Source organism: Macaca thibetana, chromosome 12 (genome assembly GCF_024542745.1).
Source record: "Macaca thibetana thibetana isolate TM-01 chromosome 12, ASM2454274v1, whole genome shotgun sequence".
NCBI classification, from domain to species: domain Eukaryota; kingdom Metazoa; phylum Chordata; class Mammalia; order Primates; family Cercopithecidae; genus Macaca; species Macaca thibetana.
The window spans coordinates 76771205-76799167 of record NC_065589.1 but is presented as its reverse complement, the minus strand read 5'-3'; the positions used below and the strand labels follow the sequence as shown (position 1 = coordinate 76799167).

Below are 27963 nucleotides of genomic sequence, written 5' to 3'. Positions count from 1 at the left end.
ATTTGCTGTCATATAGACTGTTGATCTCTTCATCCACTAGCACTTTTCTGAAACAAAAAGCAAGTAATCTTCGAATTCACATAAGCATTTATCTGCAACTCTGGTGTTACTTGATGACTGACTTCTACCTCCCAGTATATTTGCTTCTAAATGTGTCTTGTTTTTTGCTTTAGTCCATAAGCACCTTGAGAGTAGCATTTACCTTTGCATTCTTCACTGTATCATGCAAAGTACTTTTCCCATAACAGTCGCACAATAGTTTCTGAATTAATTAATAAAATATTTGGAATAACAACACCTAAGAGTGAGAGGCTACAAAATACAATAGTTCAAAATTCAACAGTTATTAAAAAAATTGAAAGTTAAAATACAGAACATGTTACAGTATTGAACATTGTATGGTAAAATTTATGTAATTTACTGGAAAGTATGAATTTTATAGCGATGAAATATTTTTCTTAATATTTAGATATCTGACACATGGAAAGTAGCAATGGTTCTTATTCGGAATCATTCTTGAATAAATAAGAAGAGAACACAACTTGGCTAACAATTTTTATCAATTCAGCTTTGGGTGTGAAGATAATTTAATTGGGAAAGAATAATCATTTCAACAACTCCTACTAGAAAAACCAGATATCCATATACAAAAGGAAGGATTTGAAACTGTGGATAACAATGTACAAAGATTAATTCAAAATTAATCGTACATTTAAATGTAAGAGCTGAAACTATAATTCTTTAAAAATATGAGTAATTATGGCGCACATAGATGAGGTAATAATTTCTTAGCTGCGACACCAAATGCATAAGTGGTCAAAAGAGAACATTGGTAAATTGTACTTCATAAAAAGTCATTTGCACTTCACAAGACAACATCAAAAAAGTGAAGACAACCCACAGATGGAAAGAACGTATTTGCACATCATATATCTGATGAGCAATTGTATCCAGCATGTATCTATATTTTAAAACTCTTACAAGTCAATAATAAAAAACTCCAAAGAACCTAACTATAAAAATAGGCAGAAGATTTGGGTAGATATGTGTCCAAAGAAGATAAATGACTAATCAACAAGCACATCAGATGATGCTCAACATCATTAATCATGAAGGAAATGCAAATAAAAAACCCAATGAGACATCACATCACACACACTGGAATGGCTATAATAACAATAATAAAACAGATAATCACAAGTGTTAGGAAGGATATAGAGAAACTGGAACCCTCATATCCTGTTAGTAAAATGGTACAGGCATTTGGAAATACACTGGCAGTGTCTCACAATGTTAAACACAGATTCATTATATGACCCAGTAATTTCACTCCTAGATATCTAACCAAGGTAAATGAAAATACATATCCATATGAAGACTTGTATGGACATGTTCATAGCAGCCTTACTAATAATAGCCCAAAAGTGGAAAGTACCCAAATGTCCATTAGCTGGTAAAGGGATAAACAAAATGTCATATATCCATATAAGGGAGTATGATTGGTCAATTAAAAGGAATGAATACTGAAACATGCTGTTAGGTGAATGAATCTCAAAGATATTATATGTTAAGTGAAAGAAGAAAGTTACAAAAGATGACACATTGTGTGATTCTATTCATATAAAATGTCCAGAATAAGCAAATGTACAGAGACAGCAAATAGTGATTGCTTAGGACTGGGAGTAGGAATAGACAGTGACTACAAGTGGGCATCAAGTTTCTTTTAAGCTCAATGGAAATGTTCTAAAATGAGACTGTAATGATTGCTACACAACTCTGTAAATATACAAAAAAGCACTGAACTAACAAGGAGCTAAAACTACAATGATGATCATGTAAGCAGTGATAATTATTTGATTCCCTTCTTTTTCTGTATGAATCAGAATGCCTTGATAATTTTTTATTCTTTCCTCCTCTATAGGATTTCAAGTTTAGAACTTTACAGAAATAATAACAAAAATTACAGCATTCGATTAATAAATACATCTTTTAATAATTTTCTTTTTGCCTAAAATCAAGAATAATTGTTCATCTTAGTATGTTTATTAATTACCCTTGGTGTTATGTTGGGCATTATAATAGAGAAAAGTCTTTGTTTCAGGTTGGAATTTTGGATCCTACCCTGACTAACTAGGCACACTACTGAATTTACATTAAGATAACAGTACAGATAGATAAGAACATTGATTTCCTTAAGATCAGTAATTTGAAGCTTAAACATGGTATGCAACACATTGAGAGTCTCAAAGAAGTAACAAGTGCCATCTTTGAAAAATATTTTATATACTTGGTGTGGTCTTATCATAAGAAGTATATACATAGATACCTGGACATATTGTACTTTGCTTTATTGTGCTTCACAGATACTGTTTTTCACAGATTGAAAGTGTGTGGCAACCCTACATCGAGCAAGTCTATTGGTGCCATTTTTCCAACAGCGTGTGCTCACTTCATGTATTTGTGTCACATTTTGTTAATTCTTGCAATATTTCAAACTTTTTCACTATTATTATATCTGTTATGGTGACCTGTGATCAGTAATATTTAATGTTACTTTAGTAATTGCTTGGGGATGGCAAGAACTGCACCCAAATAAGAGTGAACTTAATTGGTGTTATGCCTGCTCTGACAGCTGCACCAACATGCTGTTCCCATCTCTCTTCCTCTCCTTGGGCTTTCCAATTCCTTGAGACACAATAATATTGAAATTATTCCAGTCAATAACTTTACAATGTGGGTGGTGGGGAGGTGGGAATAATTAATGGGTATAAAAGTATAATTAGATAGAGTAAGATCTAGAAATGTAGTTAAATAGAATAAGATCTAGTAATACAAAAGTTACCACAGTCAACAATAATTTATAGTATATTGAAAAATAACTGAAAGAGTATAATTGGAATGTTTGTAACACAAAGTAATGATAAATGCTTGAGGGGACACATACCCCATTTACTCTCATGTGATTATTCCATATGATGTGCCTGTATCAAAACATCTCATGTAACCCACAAATGTATACACCTACTATGTAGCCATACAAATAAAAGAAAATTTTTTAATCCCTACAATTGCCTTTAAATGTTCAAGTCAAAGGAAGAATTGTGTGTTTCTCACTTTAAATCAAAAGCTAGAAATAATTAAGCTTTGTGAGGAAGACATGTTGAAAACCTAGATGGGCCAAATGCTAGACCTCATGAACCAAACAGCCAAGTTGTGAATGAAAAATAAATATTCTTAAATATTCTTGGAGGAAATTAAAAATGCTACTCTGGTGAACACAAAAAATGATGAGAAAGTAAAATGGCTTTATTGCTGATATGGAGAAAGTCCAACCAAAAGATCAAACCAGCCATAATATTCCCTTGAGCCAAAGCCTAATTCAGAGCAAGGTTCTAACTCTCTTCAACTCTATGAAGGCTGAGAGAGGTAAGAAAGATACATAAGAAAAGTTTGAACTTAGCAGAGTTTGGTTTGTGAGATTTAAGGAAAGGAGCCGCCTCCATAAAATAAAACTGCAAGGTTAAGCAGTAGGTACTGATGTAGAAGCTGCAGCAAGTTATCCAGAAGATCTAGCTAAGATCATTGATATGGTTTGGCTGTGTCCCCACCCAAATATCATCTTGAATTGTAGCTCCCATAATTCCCACATGTCATGAGAGGAACCCAGCGGGAGGTAACTGAATCATGGGGGCAGGTCCCTGTCATGCTGATCTTGTGGTAGTGAATGAGTCTCAGGAGATCTGATGGTTTTATAAAGGGGAGTCCCTCTTCACAAACTGTCTGCCTGACACCATGTAAAACATTTCTTTGCTCCTCCTTCATCTTCCACCATGATTGTTTGAGGCCTCCCTAGCCATGTGGAACTGTAAGTCCGTTAAACTGCTTTCCTTTGTAAATTAGCCAGTCTCGGGTATGTCTTTATTAGTAGCGTGAGAACAGACTAATACAATCTTTGATGAAGGTGACTACACTAAACAATAGATTTTCAATGTAGATGAAACAGCCTTATATTAAAAGAAGATGCCATCTAGGACTTTCATAGTTAGAGAGGAGAAGTCAATGCTTGGCTTCAAAGCTTCATAGTATAAGATCAGTCTCTTCTTAGGAGCTAATGTCACCAGTGACTTTAAGTTGAAGCCAATTTTCGTTTACTAGTCAAAAAATCCTAGGGCCCTTAAGAAGTATGCTAAATCTACTCTGTGCTCTATAAGGGGAACAGCAAAGCCTGAATGGCAGCACATCTGTTTACAGCATGCTGTACTGAATGTTTTAAGCCCACTATTGAGACCTATTGCTAAAAAAAAAAAAAAAGAAAGAAAAAAAAAAGGTTCCTTTCAAAATATTACTGCTGACTGACAATGTTCCAAAGAACTCTGATGGAGATGTACAAGGAGATTAATGTTATTTTCATGCCTGATAACACAACATCCCCTCTGCAGCCCATGGATTAAAGAATAATTTTTGTTTTCAAGTCTTATTATTTAAGAAATACATTTTATAAGACTATAGCTGCTATAGACAGTGATTCCTCTGATGTATCTGAGCAAAGTAAATTGAAAACCATCTGGACAAAATTCACCATTCTAGATCCCATTAAGAACATTTGTGATTCATGGGAGGAGGTAAAAATATCAACATGAACAGGAGTTTGGAAGAAATTGATTCCAACTTTCATGGATGACTTTGAGGGGTACAAGATTCAGTGGAAGAAGTAACTGTAAATGTGGCAGAAATAGCAAGAGAACTAGAATTAGAATGCAGCCTGAAGATGTGACTGAACTGCTGCAATGTCCTGATAAAACTTTAACAGAGGAAGAGTTGCTTCTTACAGATGAGCAAAGAAAGTGATTTCTTGAAATAGAATCTACTCCTGGTGAAGATGCTGAGGACATTGTTGAAATGACAAAAAAGGATTTAGAATATTACATAAATTTATATGATAAAGCAGTGGTAGGGTTTGAAGCATTGAGTCCAATTTTGAAACAAGTTCTACTGTGGGTAAAATTCTACCAAACAGCATCACATGATACAGAGAAGTCTTTTGTGAAAGGAAGATCAATCAGTGTGGCAAAATTCATTGTTGTTTTATTGTAAGAAACTGTCACAGTCATCTCAACCTTCAGCAACTACCACCCTGATCAGTCAGCATCCAACAACATTAAGGCAAGACTCTCCACCAGCAAAAAGATTATATGACTCACTGAAGGCTCAGATGATTGTTAGCATTTTTTAGCAATAAAGTATTTATAAATTAAGGTATGTACTTTTTTTCAACATAATACTATCACATACCTAATAGACTATAGCATGGTGTAAACATAACTTTTATATGCACTGGGAAATCAAAAACCTTGTGTGACTCACTTTATTGCAATATTGGCTTTTTTGTGGTGGTCTAGAACGAAACCTGTAATATCTCTGAGGTGTGCCTGTATTTGGTCTTAGTCCTTGCTGCCTGGCACAGAGCTCCTACAACCCTTGCTATTTCCTGATTGATATGGGTGATAGCAGCATCTTTCTTATATTTGGCCTTAGTTCCAGTTTCTGACATAAGAGCTTCTATAATCTCTGGAATCTCTGGAGTGTCTTTTTGTATGCTAATGAGATGACAAGTAGCTGAGGGCCCCTACATGGCTTCAGGATTGAGGCTAGTCACTAGAAAGACCCCCATCTGCAAGGGAAGGGCTAGGGGCTGAAGATGAAGATAATCACCAATGGCCAATGATTCAATCAATTATGCCTACATAATGAGACCTCCATAAAAACTCTAAATTATGGGGTTTGGATAGCTTGTCCTACCCTATACTTTCTGCTGTGTGTCTCTTCCAGGCTGTTCCTTTATAATAAACTGGAAATAGTAAACTCTTAAATTCTGTGAGCTGTTGTAGCACATTATTGAACTGGAGGATTTAGAGCTGGTCAGTCAGAAGTTCCAGAGGCCTGGGTCTTGCAACTGATGTTTGAAGTGGGGCAGTTTTGTGAGACTGAGCCATTGACTTATGGTATCTGAGGATAATGCCAAGTTATTCTTGAACTGAATTGTAGGACACTCAACTGGCTGTCAGACAATTGATTGGTGAGGGAAACAAAAACAAAACAACCCACACATGTGATGTCAGAAGTGGTGTGGTTAAAACAGTAGTACTTGGCTTTTTTAAAAATTTAGAATCTAAGTACTTAAGAGTAGCTATCTTGGCACCTAGTATTAAATATACTAGGTTCTCAATACATATTTGTTAAATGAATGACTCGTAAATGAAAAAAGAATGCGACAATTATTTCTTGTTCTGACCAACTTCCTGACTGTTTTACTCTAAGGCCCAATAAGTATGAATATCACCATAATAGCTAAAAGAATCCTATTGATTCAAATGTTTCCTCTCATTCATCTTTTAGCTTGAGCAACCGATATATATATATATATATATATATATATACACAAATCATAAATATAAAATAAAATAATAGGTTTGCTATAATTTTAAACAGCTACTTTTAAAGTTTTGAAATTGCAGATTATCGTCTGAGAATTAGATGCATACACCAAGGTTATTGCTAGAGGGTAAGAATTACTACACTTTAAGGTAAAACACAATGGAGACTTGGAAGGGTAGTAGGTGCAAGGCGGGTGGATGATAGGAGGTTGCTTGGCAGATATAACGCACGTTGCTCCAGTGATGGATGCACTGAAGGCCCTAACTTCACCAAAATGCAATATATCAATGTAGCAAAATTGCACTTGTACCCTACAAATATACAAAACTTTTAAAATTGATAAAATAATAATTAAAATTGTTTTTCACACTCTAATGTTACCTTGGTTTGAGATATAATGTGATCCTTGGATCTCATGGAGGATATTAATAATTCTCTTTCTTAGATAATAAAAAACCTGTAACTATTCATATTTGAAAAATAAACTGGAACTTTAAAACTGTTACCACTCCCTTACCTTCCTTCCAGCTATCATATTACTTAGAATACTCATCAAAGACAGATTTTAATGTATATTTTAAATTTCTTAAAAAGTTTGTATCAAGCACTCTGAGAAGAAAGTTGTTTTCTGCTGGAAAGTGGTAGAAAAATCAGAAATTAGTTAAACAATGCAATGGTTTTCAGAGAGTTGTTCAATGTTAATATATAAATTATTTTGTCCCTGTTTCTGAAAGCAGGAAAACATCTGAGAATATTAAAGAACTAGTCCAAATGGGTTCATTTTGAAAAAACGATGAGAGGAGAGAGTGAATGAAAGTAGTGAGCCAAGCTCTTTGTGTGATTTCTACTCCCACTGAGGACCAGAAAGGAGAATCAAAAAGAAAGAGAACAAGCCCAATGCAAGAAATCATGCACTGGAATTGTTTCCTTCAGATTTAAGTGTTAGTTGACTCTATCTTGTGTGTACTACATGGACTTTGTTGGCCTTCTGTTTTCCTTAATCGAGAAAACCCTAAGTTTTGGGCTCTGTTTATACAACAGATGATCTTTTGGCTATTAATAAAAATGTAAAATGCTTGGTATTTTTAATGTGTTATTTAAATTTACTTCAAAAGTAATGATCCAACTAAAATGAAACAAAATTTCCATGATTATCAGAGTAATTAAATAAATGTAAAACTCTACAAGGAAATATTATGAAGCTATTAAAATTATACTTTTGAATTATTCTGATGGCATTAAAAAATGTTTAGGATGTAATACGTGCTACAAAATTGAAAACACCATAGGAATCCCATTATTCAAACAAGAAGAGAAATGGTTTTGAGCAAAATATTAACATATTAAAAGCAATATTTTATTATTGTGGGAAAAATCACATAGATTATAAGAGCACAAATACTATTTTCTTCTTTATGCTTTTCTAAATATTCTGTTTTCTATAATATCATTAATGCATTCCATAACTATAAAATATAGTACTTCAATAATTTTCTAATAATTAGACTCAAGTAAAGACCAAAGAATGCCTCAAAATGAGCTAGGCTCGGTGGCTCATGCCTATAACTTTGGAAGGCTGAAGCAGGTTGATCACCTGAGGTCAGGAGTTCGAGACTAGTCTGATCAACATGATGAAACCCCATCTCTACTAAAAATACAAAAAATTAGCCAGCATGGTGGCACATGCTTGTAGTCCCAGCTACCTGGGGGGCTGAGACAGGAGAATTGCTTGAACCCAGGAGGTGGAGGTTGCAGTGAGCCGAGATCGCTTCATTGCACTCCAGCAGCCTGGGCAACAAGAGTGAAACTCCATCTAAAACAACAAAAAAAAGAATACCTCAAAATGATAAAAGGAGAAGTAATCAAATTTATCAGACATTGAATAAGTAAAAACGGCTAAAGGTAATAATTTGAAGAAAAAATGCATTCAGAATTACTTTGAAAAGCAGTGCTTAATCATAGTATATATAAGTAGTTCAATACTCCTAGAATATATGAGTTTAGAATAGGAGTTTGGGATTTGCATAAGAAATAAAAGAATTATTTAAATTATTATATGCTTCAAGTATATTTTTACAAAAATACTATTTGCAAAAGCATCCCATAAAATTTAAAACTGTCAGGTATTAACTTTAAAGGTTAACCCTAAAAATGTTTTTGTTTTGTTTCATTTTTATTTAACAATTTCTATTGAGAACCTAGACACCAAAAATTGACGTAGGCAGTGGTAATGAGACTTAGTCAATCAGACAATACGCTGCACCATATTGCAAAGAAGGTACAGTATAGCTGAGGAAGACAGGGGCATAAACACAATAAAGTGTAGTGGGAGAGTTGATAGAAGTCTGTCTATACAGGACCTAGGCACAACACAAAAGGAAATTAATTATACTTGGGGAAGAAGAGGTCGTGGCTATTCACCAAAAAAAGAAGCAGTAGCAAAGGCCTAGAGACAGAAACAGCTTTAGGTCTTCACAGAAATGCAATTAGTTCTTCCTGAAGGACTAATGGTAAGGTAGATTGACCATGGGGTAAGAAATAAACCTGGACAGTTCATGAAAGACAGCCATGCTGAATAACTGAATAGCTTTTACTGCAGGATATAACTTACAGTCTTAAATAAAAGTAGAGATTTGGCCCACATGTTTGAAAGGTCACTGGTGGTAGTATGGAGATCAGGTTCTAATTGGGGGAAGGGAGTGGTTGAACATTTAGAAAAAGATCAATAGAAACTTCTTACATTGGTTTAGGTGAGGAAAGATGAAAGTCCTAACAAGAGTATTAGAACATTTATATTTTATAATCCTCTGATTTGCTTTGCAACAATTTTTACTCACTTTTCACAGAACTTACTGAACTAAACTGATATGTGCAGCTCATATTATGGTAATGAAAAATGTACTAACTTGTGTAATGTGACAAATATTTTCTCTATCATGCATAATTCTAGGGGACTCAATTATCTGTATTATAATAATCTCAACTAATAGAGTGCAACACACATAATCTGAATAATTTATCAGATAATCTGACAATTCATCAGATTCAGTGTCCCAGAATCTGATGAATTGTCAAATTCATCCTCGTCATCGTTTATTTATCTCAGGACTCCTTTTGATTGTTAATATTATTGAGGAAACAAAAAATTCTTTTTTAAAATGAGTTCAATGTATTGCCATTTACCATATTAGAAAGTAGAAAAATCACAAGCACATCAATTAATAAATTTATAAATTGTAATCATAAATCACATGTCAACAAAATAAATTTCAAGTGAAAATAACCATATTTCTAAAAGAAAAAGATCTAATGAGTACTTGGCTAAGTTATGCAGGTCCTCAAAATATTGGAAGATTTCATTATTCATCTGTTAATATTACCACTAATCACATCAGAAACCCTTTAAGTTTTGAGAAACTGTTGAGCTAATGGTGGCAGATACATCTTTTCTTTCTTTCTTTCTTTTTTTTTTTTTTTTTTTTTTTTTTTTTTTTTTGAGACAGAGTCTTGCTGTCTCCCAGGCTGGAGCGCAGTGGCGCGATCTCTGCTCACTGCAAGCTCCACCTCCTGGGTTCACGCCATTCTCCTGCCTCAGCCTCCCAAGCAGCTGGGACTACAGGTGACTGCTGCCATACCCGGCTAATTTTTTGTATGTTTAGTAGAGACGGGGTTTCACCGTGTTAGCCAGGATGGTCTCAATCTCCTGACGTCGTGATCCGCCCGCCTCGGCCTCCCAAAGTGCTGGGATTACAGGCGTGAGCCACCGCGCCCGGCAGACATCTTTTTCAAAATAATAATTTTATCTTGAAAGGCCAAATTTTGTCACTGACAACAAATATTGTCAAATGTATTTTTTAAATGACAGTCTCCATTTATTTTCAAAAATTTGTCCTTTCAATATCTGTTTGAATAATCACAATTTGTCTCTTAGTCATTATATCAAGTAAAAACAGTATTCTATGGAAGTACAGCTAGTTTAGCTTGCAACTCAAACAACTACACAAGTGCTTTACCTTGAGACAGCCAGCATCGTAGTTGATATACAGCAGATGTTCTGCATGTATACTTTCCATTTCTTCATGTGTACTGAATTTTAAAAATATGTGTACTTAATGGTATCGATTAAATAAAATTAATTTTTAATGTTTCGTCAAAGGCATTCCTTTAGTGCAACTGGCTTTAATTTTATTCGTTTATTTACTTATTTTTACTGGGAATGAATTACAGTGAAGAATCCAATGGCAGTACAGTTTGTTGTCACTTAAGGCTAGGGGTTTCATTGTTCTTCCAAATGTCAACACAGTGAAAAAGGCAAATAATGTTTTTGTATCATTATGAAAATAGTTTGGAACTGATGAATCATTTAAAAAGTCTCAAGGGAATGCAAGAGCATCTGTGGACCACATTTTGAACATAACTGCTAAAATCACATTAAGAATTTTTTGGCCAGGCGCGGAGGTTCACGCCTGTAATCCCAGCACTTTGGGAGGCCAAGGCAGGCGGATCACAAGATCAGGAGTTCAAGACCAGCCTGGCCAACATGGTGAAACCCCGTCTCTACCAAAAATACAAAAATTAGCTGGGTGTGGTGTTGTGCGCCTGTAATCCCAGCTACTCAGGAGGCTGAGGCAGGAGAATCGCTTGAACCCAGGAGGCGGAGATTGCAGTGAGCCGAGATGGTACCATTGCACTCCAGCCTGGGCAGCAGAGTGAGACTCTGTCTCAAAAAAAAAAAAAAAAAAAAAAAAAGAAATTTTTTGATTTTTTGGATTATATTCTATGTGCATCAAAGACTATGAACATTCTGAGAACATGACTGTGAAAAAAATTTTTTATATGTTACTGAATGAAATCAGCAGAGTATGCAAAAACAGAGTAAAACAAAATGCCTAGGAATGAAAAAAAAAAAGAGAGAGAAAGTCAGGAAGAGTAAGATAAACTTTGGTCCCAGAGAAGATACAGTCAAAATTGTACTTTTTGCTATTCCACAGAGATTTCACGGAGAAAAATCACACTCCTATTTTCTTTTTCTTTGCTTACTGATTTCTATTTAACTTCTTTTTTTTTTTTTTCTTTTTTTTTTTTCTTTTTTGAGACAGTGTCTCACTCTGTTGCCCAGGCAGGAGTGCAGTGGCTAGATTCTTCTTAAGTATGCTCAAACTTCCTTTTTGGAATGTGTTCCAAAGGCATTCTTGCCTTCATTTGTACAAGTTTATTGACCCTTTAAAGGCCTTAAATATTATTGTGCAACCTCACAGACTCCTCAAATCACCTGAAACCTGAAACGGGAAGGCCCAGGTGGCACTGAAATGATGGTATTCTAGACCTGACACCAGTCTACCTCCTCCTTGGTTTTGTCCCAACACACTGACATACATAGCCCAAAATACTACTGGCCTTTTTAAGTGGCATATCACATTCCAGGGTAATATCAAAACTGCTGCCTGGTAGCATTTGTGAAGTCTCAAAGTAACTCTTTCCAGGATTTTCAAATCCACTGAATTTCTTAGATTGAAATATGTACGTGACAGAATTCTCTTAGCTTTCTTTCCTCTATGAATATGTAACTGGAAACTCTGAGATCTGGTTTCTCATCTTTATTGGATTTTTTTCTTTAATCTTAAAATTATGAATATTTGCTTTACAATAATCTAGATAAGGAGTCCCCCACCTTTTTGGCACCAGGGACCAGTTTTGTGGAAGCCAATTGTTCCATGGACATTGTGGGGAGTGGGGGCTGGCATTAGAATCTCATAAGGAGCGCACAACCTACATCCCGTGCATGCACAGTTCACAAGAGGGTTGTGCTCCTATGAGAATCTAATGCCTCTGCTGATCTGACAGGAGGCAGAGCTCAGGCTGTAATGCTCCCTGGCCCACTGCTCACCTCCTGCTGTGCGACCCACTTCCTAACAGGCCAGGGACCAGTACTGGTCCATGGCCCAGGGTTTGGGGACCCCTGATCTGATGTTACTAAGTTACATCATTAATAATCTGTTTCTCCTCACACAGATTTCTTTCCACACATCCTCAACACAAATAATTTCACATCTCCAAATGCAGCATTCCCTAATAATTACCCTTCTTACTCCATTCTGCCACCTCTGGCTCATTTTCACTTGCCATTCCGTTTGATAATCTAGTAACTTCATTTTGCCAACTTGATGAATTTGGTTCTAAGTAGTTTAAAAATTTAAGGACATACTATGTCAGTATTTACAGATGCTTCTTATTTATTCTTCAATATTCTCAAATGTTCAATTTGAGGTCAAGTTTTGCTAAAACAACCCATTGCAAACAGTAGATGTTTTATACATATAAGATAAATTTCTCAAAATTTATGCTGAGTTCTGAAGAGAAAACTTAGGTTACCAAGTAACATGATTTTCAGAACACCACCAATTTGCTATTTCAAGTCTAACTTTATATTAGACTGATTCTCAAAGCTTTTCCATTGTTACAAAATTTTCAAAATACTGTACTTTTATTATACAAGGTTTGTGGCCTAATTTTATTAATATTCCAAAAGATAAAATATTCAAACATTCAATTGTTTCATTGGTAATTTAAATTACATTTACTATTTTGATTTAAGATACAATGAGTATCTTTGCATGAAATAGATTTACTAAATTCTATTTGAAAACTAATGTACACTAACTTTTATTCTAGTTTTTAAGGCAAAATATGTTTATTTTGGACATTTTTTTAAGAAAACATACCAAAACAATACCAAATTGTTTGGTAAGAAACAATGCCAAAGAAACAATACCAACGCATTAGAAAAAATAAATTATTAACAATAATAATTTTGTTGTGTAAAATTCTGAGTTATTTCATCATCTTTATTAATTTATATTTTCCTTTTTGCTTCATGCATTACTTTTGCTTTATGTATTACTTTTGTCATAAGAAAAATAAGATGTAATATTCTATTAAAAATTTTTTTTTGTTTTATGCACTTTATGTTCCTTTTTTATGTACTTTATGTTCCTTTTCCTTTATGTATTACTTTTGTTATAAGAAAAAATAAGATGTAATATTCTATTTTTTAAAACAAAAACTTTATAAAGAAGAAAACAGAAATCCTAATTCTATAAGCCAGAGATAACTGTTATATTATCTGCAGGGCTTTCCCTAGGCAAAACCTGTTTGTTTTTTTCCGTAATTGGGGCCATTTTAGATATATATGTTTGTATGGTACTTTCAATACACCATTATATCCTGGGCAATTTTACATAGAATTAAATATTCCTTGAAACATTATGTTTAAAGGCACTATAATATTTCATCATTTGCATAGACTATGATTTATTTAACCATTCTTTCAACCTTCCAACATTGTGTATATAGGCTATTTTCTTTTTTCTTTTCCTTTTTGAGAGAGAGTCTTGCTCTGTCATCCAGGCGCCAGGTCGGAGTGCAGTGGCATGATCTCGGCTCACTGCAACCTCTGCCTCCTGGGTTCAAGTGATTCTCCTGGCTCAGCCTCCTGAGTAGCTGGGACTACAGGTGCACACCACCATGCCTGGCTAATTTTTTTGTATTTTTAGTAGAGATGGGGTTTCACCATGTTGGCCAGGCTGGTCCCAAACTCCTGACCTCAGGTGATCCGCCCACCTCGGCCTTCCAAAGTGCTGGAATTACAGGTTTGAGTCACTGTATCTGGCCTATGTAAACTGTTGTTAATCTTTTCAATTTTGTTTGGGTTGAATTAGTTTTCCTACATAGGGATAGTCTGGTAGAAATGTCAGTCAAGGAACTGTTAGTTAAGTTGACTCTGAACTAAAAGGATCAGATTCATGACCGGAACTTGACCAACCAGATGTTTACTTCCTGGAATTTTGGTGTTGAACATGAATGTCAGGGAAAAAACAAAAAGAGCCTGACAGCAGTTGACTGATTCATTCTAGATTACAGCACTTTACAGAAACCACCAAAAAGTCCACCAACTGGGCTATCTGCTCTTACAGTTTTCTCTGCTCCTGGCATTTTTCAGTCTAGATTGTAACTACCCCTTAACTCTGTGAACTGTAATATCTTTTGAAGACATTGCTTTTATACTTAAATTAACCTGAGTCAGTTTTAGTTACTTATTGTAATGCTTTAATTTTTTTTTTACCAATTCCCCATAAATTCCTAATTTTATATCCTTTTCTGTCACTTTCCTTATTGAAATAAGTGAGCATCTTAATTCTTATCACAGATCATGAATGTAAATGTGACATTATAGGCCCAGCAGTGGAATCAATGTCACCATCATTATACTTCTGCCCCCACTTTGTTAGCCATCATGCCTGTAATTACAAACCCAATTAATTGCTTTTATTAGAATCTTAACACATACACAGATAACTCGTTATTATCCAGTAGGAGGAGGGTATGAATAATGAAAATCCATCATTTATAAAATAACCACAACAGTTTCATCAACAACAAAAAACATATCAATTTAACCTTCTTTGCTTATGATTTTAGTAGTTATAAGTATTGCCAAAGACAACTGTTAGGGGCTGAATTGTATCCTCCCCAAATCCATATGTTGGAGTCCCAAACTCCTGTACCTCAGAATGTGACTGTGTTAGGAGTTAGAGCGTTTGAAGAGGTGGTTCAGTGAAATGAGGCCTTTAGGGTGAACCACAAACCAATCTGAATGGTGTCCTTAAAAGAAGATGAAATTTAGACACAAAAGAGACACCAGGAATGCACATGCACAGAGGAAGAGCCAGTCATCAGCATGCCAAGGAGATGGGCTTTAGAAGACCCCAAACTTCCCAACACCTTGTTCTTGGACTTTGAGCCTCCAGAATGATGATAAATACTGTTATTTAAGCCACCCAGTCTGTGATACTTTGTCATGGTAGCCTAAGTTGACTAATACAAAAACCAACCCTATTTGAATGGCACACCTCTATCTCAAGTTCAGTAGTTTCCCCAGTGGTATCTGTGAAACAAAAGCACACTAGCAACATACATTACAAAGAACAAGGATAATATTTGTATAACTTTGGGGAAGCATGTGCAATACAGTAAATATGTTTCTTTGAAATAAATAGTAACCTTTCCTTGGAAATGTCTGCTCATTACTGAGCTGTGTATCATTATCTCCTTAGATTTTCAGTGTAGTCACAAATGAATATGTTTCCAATAATAAGAAGAAACATTTTGTCCTGAAGTTAGATTAAAAAATGTGTTTAATAGTTAAGGGTATATAGACCAGTTTTCTGATTCTTTAAAGTTATATGAATTCTCAAGAATAAAGTATCTCACTGACCTTTTCTTAAAAGATGTATCCCTAGCACCCAGTGTAAGAAATAATTGATGCTAAAATCATAAACGCATGGACAACAATGTTAATAAGACAATTCACTGGGGAACGAATTGTCTTTTCAACAAATGGTACTGGGACAACTAGATATGAAAAAACAAAAAAGTAATGCTGAACCCCTACCTCACATTATACACAAAAAGTTGACTCAGAATGAACCCTAGATCTAAATGTAAGAGCTAAAATTATACAACTAGTTGAAAAATAATAGGAGTAAATTTTTATGACCTCCAGTTAGGCAATGGTTTCTTATACATGAGACTAAAAGCACAAGTGACAAAATAAAAAAATTAGAGTAGATTCTTCATCAAAATTAAATCAAAGTTTGTAGGTAGAACACCAAAGGAGAAACAGGCAATATGAGAAGCAAAGATTTTTGACCATTTACAGAGAAAAACTAAAACAACAGGCTGATTCTAAGTTAGAAGAGAAGCAAATTCACGTTTTCTAGAAAAGAACTACAGTGTCCATAAGTAACTGAGAATGAGGGGAAGCAAATAGTGAAAAAAATATAAAAAGATAACCACTGGAATGTGAATTTTGAAGGAATAAAAATATAACAACAAAAGTTTTAACATAGATGAAAATGAAAGTTGATGTTTATCAAATTATTTTGAAATCACATTCCTACTCATTCATTTGGAAAAAAAAAAAAAAAAGAGAGAGTTGTTCAAATCCTCTGAGCAGCTCCTGTGTCCTGGCCACTATAGGGGATGTAAACACTGCTTTTCATCCTAGTGTCTCTTTCTTGCCTGCACCTGGTCAGTTTATCATTTCTGGAGGAAGAAAAACTGACTGGGTGACTGTATCATTCTAACCAATGGTCTCATTCAAACAATTTTTTTTCATCAAATAGTAGCTTTTCAACATTTTTCAATTTTTAAAAAAGTTTTTAGACCAGTCAAGAGCAATAGTGAGAATAGGGGAAAGAGTAGAACAAGGAGTTTGATCTGTAACTGACTGTGAACAATCAACTGAGATAACTCACTACCTTTGGACCAGTCCCTTTCAACATTTTTGAGGCAATTTTTTTGCATTCTAGGAACTGCAGCACTTTTTCAGAGAACTTTAAAAACTGTCAAGACTTTTTTTGTGAAAATGACTGATTTACGTTTTTTTAAAACCTAAGAACTTGTTAATATTAAATGTTTTAAATTTATTTGACATAACTCTTTGATTTGTTTTTTATAAAAGGCGGGGGCAATTAGACCCATAAGCCCAGTCTCTGAGATTACACAGATCTGGATGGACACCTCGATGGTGCTATTTCTGTTCGTTTCTTCTACTTTCAGGATCACTCACAAGGTTTGTGCCACTCTTCATACCTGTGAGGCACTTCACCCTTTAGGAACTTTCATTCACTCCATTGTTGGCCTCATTCAGATTTCTGCTTAAAAAAATACTTTCTACACCTCTTTCATTATTTTCTCTTTGCATACCCCTCTCATCCTCACTATCTCTTTATCTTGCATTATTTTTCTTCAAAGAACTTACATTTACTGACATTTCTTTGCACATTGATTTGCCTACTGTCTAACTCTGTCACCAGACTGAAAGCTGCGTGTGGGTAGGAATTTTGTTTTATTTACCACATTTCCGCACCTAGAACATAGACCCTTCTATCTTCTGTTGTACTGGAGAACTTTATTTATTTATTTATTTATTTATTTATTTATTTATTTATTTAACAGATAGCCGGGTGTGATGGCTCACCCCTGTAATCCCAGCACTTTGGGAGGCTGAGGCAGGCAGAACACTTGAGGTCAGGAGATTGAGACTAGCCTGGCCAACATAGTGAAACCCTCTCTGTACAAAATACCAAAATTAGCTGGGTGTGGTGGTGCTGACCTGTAGTCCCAGCTACTCGGGAGGCTGAGGCAGGAGAATCACTTCAACCCGGGAGGCAGAAATTGCAGTGAGCCAAGATCGTGCCACTGCACTCCAGCCTGGGCGACAGAGTGAGACTCTGTCTCAAAACAACAACAAAGAAACAAACAAAAAAATGGAGTGGATTTGGGTAATCATTCTAAACCAAACTTTCTGGAATTCTGACATGTCAGAAAGCAGATAAATTATAGCTCGCATGCACGACTGCACCCAACTCGATTCCTGACTCTCCTAGCTAAGCTGTAGCTGTAGCATCACATGGATGATGAACAAATGTCAAGAACACAGATGCCACGGCCATGGTGTGGCGGGACTGCTTGGATTCTGCCACTTACTAACTGCATAACCCAGCAAGTTAATTGAACTTCACTGTGCCTTGGTTTTCTCACCTGTAAAATTAACAATAGTACCTACCTCATAGGATTAAATGAGATCATATTTGCAAAGTACTGCTTAGGATAGTGGCTGGCACAGAGTAAATGCTATACATTTTTGATAAATAAAACAATTAATAAATGGAAATCTAGGAACGTGAACAAAATTTAAAAGTTGGAAAAGCAAACTTTGAGGCAGCTTGGGGCATTTTGTCGTAACTTCTTTTTCTGATCACAAGTGCAATGAGAATAAATTTCTTCCCACCCTACCCTAAACTAAGGCAATCTAAATTGAGCTGGGGAGCAAGCTGCATTCACTAATCAGAATTTCAAAGGGAAGTGATAACCTCACAGAGCACAGCCCCAATGACCCTGAGCGTGACTATATAGGACCTTCAATTGCTGATTCTCTCCCCACCCTTCTCTGGGATCTGTTTCTCCCACTATCCCCATTCTGAGGTCGCTGGAAGAGAGTAGGCTTTGTGCTCTTTGGCAAGTACAGGGAGAAAGTAGTAGGTTCAGCCTCTCCAACTGCCCAAGGAGAAAGCAATACCTTTCAAGGTCCCCAGGCTAAATTTTGGAGGGATGCTTTTGTGTGTCACTGTCAGACTCACACCAACATAAACCCTTGAGAAATGCCTGGTCGGTGACATCCTAGAGGTAACACCAAGCAAGCCCCAGATTTTCCCTTCTTCGTCAGCAGTTCCCAGATGAAGTGCTCTTGTGTTTACCCTCTCTGAATCTCTGGATTCCCTGATAGTACCCTCTAAACAAGGAACTAGAATGTTTCTTACTGGATTCCTCTGCTGGTGGTGACAGAGTTTACTTTAGGTCTCTAGTGGGCCTGGTTGCCCCTGGTATCTCCGGTTGGTACAGCAGAATCCTAACTGAGCTCCTCAGTGCCTTCTTGAATACTATATAATTAATTAGGCCTCCAATTGTGCCCCCCTTGCCCCAACCCATAGATGGACAATCCCTCCTGCCTTGTCTTAAAGAGAAATTACCATAATAAATGAGTCTCCAGACAGCACATTTCCCAGCAAGAGGGGGCATGTAAATCAAGTCTATTAGTATTGGCAGCAAAATCCAATGTGTTATTTTTACCAGTATGAGCACTCTGGGTATCCTGGCATCCTATATAGATATTTGAAACAAAACAGACAAACAATGTGAAGGGAGGAGGGAAAAAAAGCCACACAAATTAGTTATATTGAGTTTAATGAAAACTAATTCCATTGCTGGGTTCATGTAATATAACCAGCCACTTGTGCTCTGTTCTAGTGGTTTACAATGTTACCTCACCCTCTCCAAGAAATTGGTTTCCCGTAAATCTCTGTGGCCATTCATTCCTGTCTACACATTATGTTCCTAAAATAGATGCCAGCTAAAAATCTCTTCCAGGAGCTTTGTGAAGGAAGGCCTAAATTGCACAACTCCTCCTAGAAGAGAGATGTGATTTTGTAATTGCTTCATAGCAATTACAAAAGCAACAATCATAAAAGAGTTTTAAAGGAGTTTTTCACTACAGTTATTCTCCTGAAATGCACAGCTGAGGGAAAGAAAAGTGTCAGACGCACTGGGAACGTGCGGAAGCTCCTAGTTGCATCACCCCGGCGTGCTAGGTATTGCAGCAAATAGGAAAGGTAAGCTACCCACTTCTCTGGGCAGGAGAAACTAAAGCAGGAATCACCAACCTCAGCATGGAATTTTCCTATTTCTGTCTGGCCACATCCTCTTGGGATGATTTAAAGTGCTTTTTGGAGAAATATGTTCTGTTACTACACTAGCGCATCAGAAATACCACGTGAACCTGCAAATCCATAGAAAAAGAAGCCACATTTCATAGGTGTGATAGCAACAGCACTTGGCAATTTGCAAGTTTGCTACTGCACTCAGAAATATTTAGTCACATGCACATATTGACAGTGATGTACCCTGCCTTGCCTTAATTGTTGCATTGGACAGGTGAAAGGCACCTACCCACCACTCCAGACCGATTTGTTAACAATCGCCAGTGAGTAATCAAGGAGAACAAAAAGAAATGAGAAGTAAATGCAGCAAGTGGGTCGGGTCTTTAAACACATACCTCAAACAGGTAGGAGTCAGGGAATCCATGATAGCAAAGACATTTGGACAAGCCTCACCTCCACCCAGAAATAATTCTTGTGCTGTTCTGAAAAGCAAGACGGTTCACACTAGGAACGGAGCAGTATCTGCAGTATCATTGCTGATTGTGACCTCTGTCTAAGTAAAAGTAAGTCAATGTTTCCTATTTGGCATTGCATGGAAAAAGGGGAGTCTTTACCACTTCCCTCAAGCTCCTTTTTTAGTGTGGCTCAATAGGAGTTGGGGGGAAAAATCATTGCCCCCTCCTTGTCCAACGCATGAGGCATTTCTTCTCAAAAGCTCAGCCTCAGCCTCAGGAAGCTGAATACCCCTGCAATGCTAGGCTTCGGCAGCGGCCCCGCTGCCTTCTTTCTTCCTGTGGAGTTAAAACTGAGATCTAATTTTTGCTCCGTCCTTAAGAACAATATGACCTCTATTCACAGCCAGCTAGTCCACTTCTAAAGCACCAGTGAAGGAGGGGGCTTCAATAGGATCAAAAGAGACCTTGAACAGGATAAAGGCAAGCAAAGGCAAGAACTGGCCAGATGCCAAGCTATTTCAGGCCAAAGAATCCCATCTTCTATCAAAATGCTGAACTGCAAAACAAACCTGATTTCAGTTCATGGAAGGTTGAGAGAGGAGGGGGAAGGGGAGGGGAGGAGAAAAGGAGGAGAGGGAGGAGGGGGACAGTTGGTCTGAATACACATACAAAAATGGACTTCCTGCTCTGCCCAAACTGAATTTCCATGCACTCTTTTTCCAAAGGAAGGATTGGAATTAATAAACTTAAAATCAAGATGAAACCATTAGATGGCTTACCTGATTAAAAGGAAAATTATCCATCTGCAGTGAGGAACAGCATCACCCAAAGACGAGATGATAACAATGTGCCTTCAGTTGCAATTGTTCAGATTCCTTCTTGCAAAAGGTGACAAAGTATTTACAAGGACTGCAGTCTCACTGGGGCAGAACACACAGACACACAAACACACACAAACGCACACATACACACATGCACCAGAGACCTCTGCAGTATCCTCTCGGCTTCATCCTCGCCTCACTCTATGGTACCTAATACAAATCAGCAAATAGCTTGTTTAAAAAAAAAAAAAAAAGTCAAGACGGCACCTTACATTACATCGCCATCTAGTGGCTAAATATTAAACACTTTCTCACAATCCGGATTTATGATTTCTTCCTCAACCTCTTTTCTCTCAGCCTCTTTTTTTCCTTTCTTCTCTGTAGTCTCCCACTATTGCTTCTCCTTGCTTCTCTTTCATTCCCAATTGCTATATATTATGAACCTAATGACTCAAAGAGGAAAAAGTTTGAAAGTAAATATAGCTATTTTCAAGTAGTATGTGAAAAACTTCAGCATTATTTTTGTTTGAAAATGTTACTTTATTCCTAATATGAATCATAGTTATCTATAAAAATGATATATTTTATAAATAAAACTTTGTCTTTTTATTCTACCAGGAGACAATCAGGTGGCCATTTATTACAGATCTATGACTTCAAAGTTTTCTGTTTTAATATTGTGTTTTAGGAGTAGGTTCCATATTATAGTGAACAGCTCAGAGTCACAAAATGTGAGTTTTACTTCAAGTTCAACACTGTTGAACACATGCCTTTTAAAAAAGCCACTAAAGTCTTCTGTGGACATTTACCTTCTTACTATCTTCATCTGTAATTAGAGATTAAACAAGACTTTCAACCCACTCTAAATTTCTATGGTTTCACCATATTTGACTCCAATGTTTTCCCATCTTGTGGACACAACCTAAAGCTTAATTATAATAACCCATTTTAATAAGCAAATATATAGAGAGACAGAGTCCAATTGCCTATTACCCAAAGATAGAATTATGAAAACCATAAATATCAGGTCTTTCTAAGACAATGAAAATCCATGCTAAACTATTTATAACTCTCGGAACTAAGAGTAGAGCTTTTTATGTTATATAATGTATTCTAAAATAGAATCAGCCTTAAACATTCAGTCATACATAAAATCATGATTAATTATGTATAGATTAGTTGTTGGAAGTAAATATTTCATCCTCATTATTTTTCTTTTGCCACCTAACACACTTCTTATTACAATCATTACATGTGTTTTAGCATTTATCAACATAACCTTCAATATTTAATCTTTCTCTTCCTTATTACAGGATGGTGAGATAGATACTATTAATGTTATTATAATTATAATTATTCCTATTTATATTGAGAACACTGAAGCTTTCTGAGCCTTATTGAGGTTTATTCAAGGCCACATAGCTTGCAAAGCAATAAAACTAAGGCTGTTGGTCCCAAGAGCCCAAAGAGTAATCCATTGTTCTTTGCAACGTATCTAAAAGTTCACCACTTTTTCCTGTTCTAGACTCACAGAAAAGTAATTTTGATTTCTATGTTTCCAAAACATTTACTAGCCCTTAATTATGGACTAATCGGGTCCCTCTTGTGGATCCATCTTTTTATCTATAAAAGAAAGAAATTAAGTAAGATAATTTCCTGCTCCAGCTCAAAAACTCTATCCAGTGCTTTCCCAAAAGCCAGTCAGAGTAGCATGAACACATTCATTTGAAGTTACTCAGTGTCTGGGAAATGATGGTGTCCAGTATTTGGTAGAGTCAGGGCAAAGTTGAAAGAAGCTGAGGAGACTGGTGATCAACAACTGGTAAATGATTACCAAGATGTTAGAGATGAAAAGGGAGTGGGAACTGCATGAACTAACAGGTGATTTTTTTTTTAGAATAATAGATTCCATATGAATAGTACTTACAGTTTAGATATGTAGAAATACAAAATAAGAACATCCCTGGCCACATGTTTTAATGAATTCTAATTGCATATTATAGGTGCCAATTTTTCGGAGTGTCTGCTCTTAACAATTCCCCCAATAGTCCTTCTCCCCTAATCCTTAGTGGTAAACCTACCCTTTTGCTACAGAGGACTGGAGCAGGAGAGGGTATCTACGCAGCTGACCTGGTCAAAGAGAGCCACTACATGTGATTCTGGCAGCTGTGGGGACAGCCTTCCCTCACCATGGGGACTCAGGACCAGGTGGGCCAGGATGCTGAGATAAAGCAGCCACACAGATGTGGAGGAAGAAGTGACAAAAGACAGAGCCAGAAAACTCCCTGGGTTCCCAATAGTGTTCCTGTTTCCATCTCCAGTCTACTCAAGATCCAAACACTTTCTTGATGTTGAGTTCCATGATAAACTCAAACTCCATTTTTGCTTAATTGAACTTGGTTTCTGTTAGTCTATGGAGGCCTAACCACTTCATTAGCTTCAAGGAAGCTGCCAGTACTGCATCTATCAAGTATTATTCATATTCTGGGCATCTGACACTTCATTTATTCACTTCTTCATGCACCTGATATATGCCAGGCACTTTTCCAGGTACTGAAGTAACATCAGCAAACAAACCAGATCAAAATCCTCCCTTTGTGGAGTTTACATTGACATGTCAGTCATACGGAAAGACACAATGCGTTCAGCGTGCACGTTACCCTTCTTCTGCCTCCATATCTTTGTTCACAACCTTCACTTCTCTTGGCAGACCTTTCATCCATCTACATGTAGCAAATTCTACCAATATTTTAAATGTCTGGATCAAATATTCTGTCTTCTTCAACGTCTTTTCTATTTTCTCAGCAGATAGAATTCTTTTTTCTTTTGTTAATTATGGAACAATTTTATGTTTTATCTTATGAAACATGGTCACTTGACAAGTTGAAAGCATTGAGCATAAGGAGATAAATGACTATTCTCATACAGTCTCTGAGAAAAGGCCAATATCCCAAGCATGGCCCAAAGAGTACTATTAACTAACAGCTCATCATTCTGTACACAGACATTTCATTCACCAGAGCTGAAGCAATTTTACAGTATTAGTAACTTTAAATATTCCATGTTTAAGGCTGAGCATAAAGGCAAAATACGAGATTTTTATTAAATTAGTGTAATATGCACTTAAAATTACTTATTTATTTTTTAAAGTTAGCAAAAGATATTAAAACAAAACTCTGTGCTACCTCATATCGCTACTGCACTTGTCCCACTTGACCTTGTGCTAAGAGTTTTATGTATGTATTTTATTTGGCTCCCAGAATGTAAACTCCCTGTGGAACCAGCTTTGCATTTTCCTTGTTTTTTTGTAGATTAATTTATTGAGAGATAATTTTGTCTCTTTCTCACTGTTACGTTTCCAACTTCAAAAAACAAAAAAGTAATCTTCCTCTGCCCCCATCGGTAAAGTTAGCCATTCCAGGAAACCCTTCATAATCTTGTTTCAGAAGTTGAAAAAAATTAGCTGTTCACTCGCTAGGTGACAATACTTCGATCTGTGAATGAATGGACTTGTTAAACTGACCTAGGGGGAGTGGCTGTGGCTTTTTTATGAAAGAGTTCCTAACAAGGGAAAGAGAATAAAGGCGTAAGATGTCATTTAGTCTTTGTAAGACTCTGTCTCTGTCCTGAGAATGTGGTTGTTACTTTGTTATTGCTCTGCCGGTTGCACTGCTCAGTGCCAAAACATAAAAGGGAATATTACAGTGGGACATCATCTCTGTCAATAGATCTTGGGTATTAAAAAGAGAGTGAGGTCACTCAGGTGGAAAAAGCTGTGCCAGGTAATTTTGTCTGTTAGTTTTAAGACATATAGGAGAGTCTCTTGATTCCATTAGATCTTGAAAGAGTTCAAAGAGAGAACTGCCTCATTATCAGAAGACTGAGGAATTAGTGTAATTAGTATCTGAATATTCTTTAATATTTTCTTGCATAGAAAATAAAGGCAATTTGTTATCAAAAACATTCTTTCAAATGTCTATCTCCTGGAGTTGTGGAGTTCTGAAATTTTAACCAGCTGCCTTATAAAGAGAATTTATTAATTAACTTTATGCCTGCCAAGGAGAAGGAAGCCATTCTTGATTTTTAGCCCAAAATTTCCCAAAGTAATGGCCAAATCATTATGCTTTGGGTTTCGGGTTCTCTTGCTTAGAGTTATCAATGACATTTGAGTTTTAAGGCAGAAATGTTTCTAAATTCCCCTGTCATTTGTTTGGGAATCTATAGTCACTGGGCAACATGAAGCTGGGTCTCCCCTCTCTTCCCACCACAGGAAAGGAATTGGAGGCTGGAGGCGAACTTGGGTACCTTGGGGTGGTATCCCAAAGGAGGTGGTGGTGACAATAGACAAGTCTAGATGTTAGCAGGTCTTCTGATGAAGTCGGGGAGTGATCCCAACACAGATAGCAAATGCTAGAGTTAGGATTTCAACTCAGTCCTTATGATTTTAAATCTACAGGACTACTGTATCACTACAAATCCTGGCTTTGCCCCCTTTTGATTGGAGTAATCAGGTAAAGCACACTACTAATGTGATCCTTGGTAAATGTAATTTACTACTTAAGTACTTTGCTTTTGTAGATGTCAATTTCCTAGTTTTCTTTTTTTTCTTTTGGTAAATGCAGCATTCTGCAAAAATTTACTACCAATTCCTTGCTCTCACAAAGCATTTACCAACACTGTGCCACTATTTTAGAAATAGAAACCAAATCCTAGCAGAAAATGATAAACTCATATATTTCCTCTTGAGATTAACCTGCCCTTTTGAAAGGGAGCCAGAAATGAATGTGAAATTTATTTGCTATTAGACAAATAAATGCAGAAACTACAATTAAGAACTCTCTTTTAGGAATAGAGGCAACTAGTTGTTCTGCAAGTTTAAAGTTACAATTTTTTGATGGCAAAAATTGACCAACTGATTTCAAAATACATATAGGTACTAAAGTGGACTTTTGAAACTGTGGTAAAGTCCATACATTCCATAAATTAATAAAACAAATAATCAGCCATTTTTTTCAAATATGATATAAAAATATCTGAGGGCTCCTCCCCTCCGCTGCAGCTGGAATTCACTGAATCAAAGCTGTTATAGACTAGCATTTTTTGATGCACAGATAACCACTTTTTAAATCACTTGTAATATAATGAACATAAATAACTGAATTTTTTCTTACAGATTTGATTCTGAAGTATTTTTGAAGTATAGTTAGAATCAATGTGTTTGGGGGCACACATTAAACTATTTAAAATTTTATTAAAAGTTTTTTAAAAATCCTTATTCTCTCTCTCTTTCTGGTAGTGGAGAAGAAAAAATAGTATAGGCTTTTCTTAACTCACCACAATGCAGTAATTAAAAGTGGGAGAGAAAGGAGGGAAGTTGGGGGATTATGATGGAGATAATCAGATTCCCCAGTTGCCCTCTGCCTTCCCTGCTATCGAGACAGGGCATATTCTGGCACAGAAGCCAGAATTATGTCTGCAGGTGATTATTTCAAGGAAGCAGTTACTCCTTGTTGGAAGATTCACTGCAATTTCCTTTCAATTACATAGGCAGCCACTGGTGTTGGAGAAGGAAATAACAATATTCCCAAACCAAATAAGTAGGTTTTATGAACAAGACAGAATAATACATGAACCTGATTTCTCGAAGAGAAATTAAGTATATGAATGTCAATCATCTGACAAGATTAGCGTTACAATATAGGTTCAGAGTGAGTATTAAATCACAAAGTTACTTTTTATCACTTTATATAATAGCATTGTTCCTTTGATTATATCACCAACCGAGCAGCACTTCGAAAATTACTGTAGTGCTCTGTATATATTTTTAATTTTAAATCCTTTATTATTTTGGGGCCTGGTTTATATTTGATCTTTTCTTCTTCAGCTAATGCGTAAGAAGACATTATCAATATTTAGTGAAGATGACACTAAAATGCTGTTTTTCAAAACAACAAACTCTTAGCCTTTTCCTAAACAAGCAGGGAGCCATTATGCCTTCACTGTTTTACTTCCTTTGTTTCCTCTGTTTGCAGGACCCTCTATTCTTTGACCGCATCTTCCTCCACCCTCTATCTGTGCACCTCCCCACTGTCTGACCCCACTCAATAATCTCTTTGAGAGTAAGAACTATGACTTCTTTTTTTGTCATTGTTCCCAAAACATATTCCAAGTTTGTGGTAGAATTAAGGTAGTTTCTGGAGAGAACCTGATAACGTCTGCTGTATTGATGAATAAACATTCCAGAATAGAATTCCAACAAAACCCTCAAGTAGGATAAAATAACTTTGTGAATCTCACAAAAAAGAATGTCAATTTACATAAATCATTACCATTGCTTTATGGATAAAGTTTTACTAATCATTGAGAAATTATGGAACTGGAAAGTTCTCAGAGATAAACCAGGCAAGGGTTCTTATTTTGGATATGAGGAAACTGATGCCAAGAGAGGTGCAGTGACTTGTCCAAGGTCACATAGATAGTTTTATACCACAAAGGTCCATTCAAGTGTTTCCACAGTTGAACTCTAAAGAAAATTAATATTGAGTAAGGTACATCAGCACATAAGAAGCAAAATGGAAATGAGTGAAGTATTTCTAGATATGCCACAATTGATTTTCACTCATGTTTTGACAGAGAGATGGATGTGACGAAGGGTGTGAGTGCAGTTACTGTTTAAGAAGGTGATGGACTAACCAACATTGGTTTTAGTGAAGAATAAAGGAAGTGACTGTCCTTCAATCTAGCTCCACATGCTGTTCTTAAATATTAACCACAAAGTGCTCAAGCCCAAGGGCACGAGCTCTGGGTACACAGAGTGTAGCATTGACAGCTTTCAGGAATGCAGGCCCAAAGAGAGCCCCAGAAAACATCCAGGAAGCAAACTATCTGGAAGTTCTATACTTTCCTTGAAATGCCAAGATGAAATCTAAAAATATGTGTTCTGCTTTTTTGGTCTAATAAACCATATTTATA

The 27963-nt window shown here is 36.2% G+C and overlaps 1 protein-coding gene and 1 pseudogene across 6 annotated transcripts in view; one reads left to right on the top strand and one right to left on the bottom strand.

Moving 5' to 3' along the window:
- The window catches only part of SCN1A (sodium voltage-gated channel alpha subunit 1), a 160797-nt gene that overhangs the window by 118083 nt on the left and 14751 nt on the right, over positions 1-27963 (bottom strand). For 4 of the 6 annotated variants that reach the window (XM_050752506.1, XM_050752505.1, XM_050752500.1 and 1 more), the window contains exon 1: positions 20950-21223. The exons of the other annotated variants lie outside the window; for them this stretch is intronic. The gene's annotated coding sequence lies outside the window, so the exon portion shown is untranslated. Of the gene's footprint in view, positions 1-20949; positions 21224-27963 lie in introns of those variants that run through there. 6 annotated transcript variants of the gene reach the window in all.
- LOC126932333 (tigger transposable element-derived protein 1-like) lies at positions 773-3767 on the top strand (annotated as a pseudogene).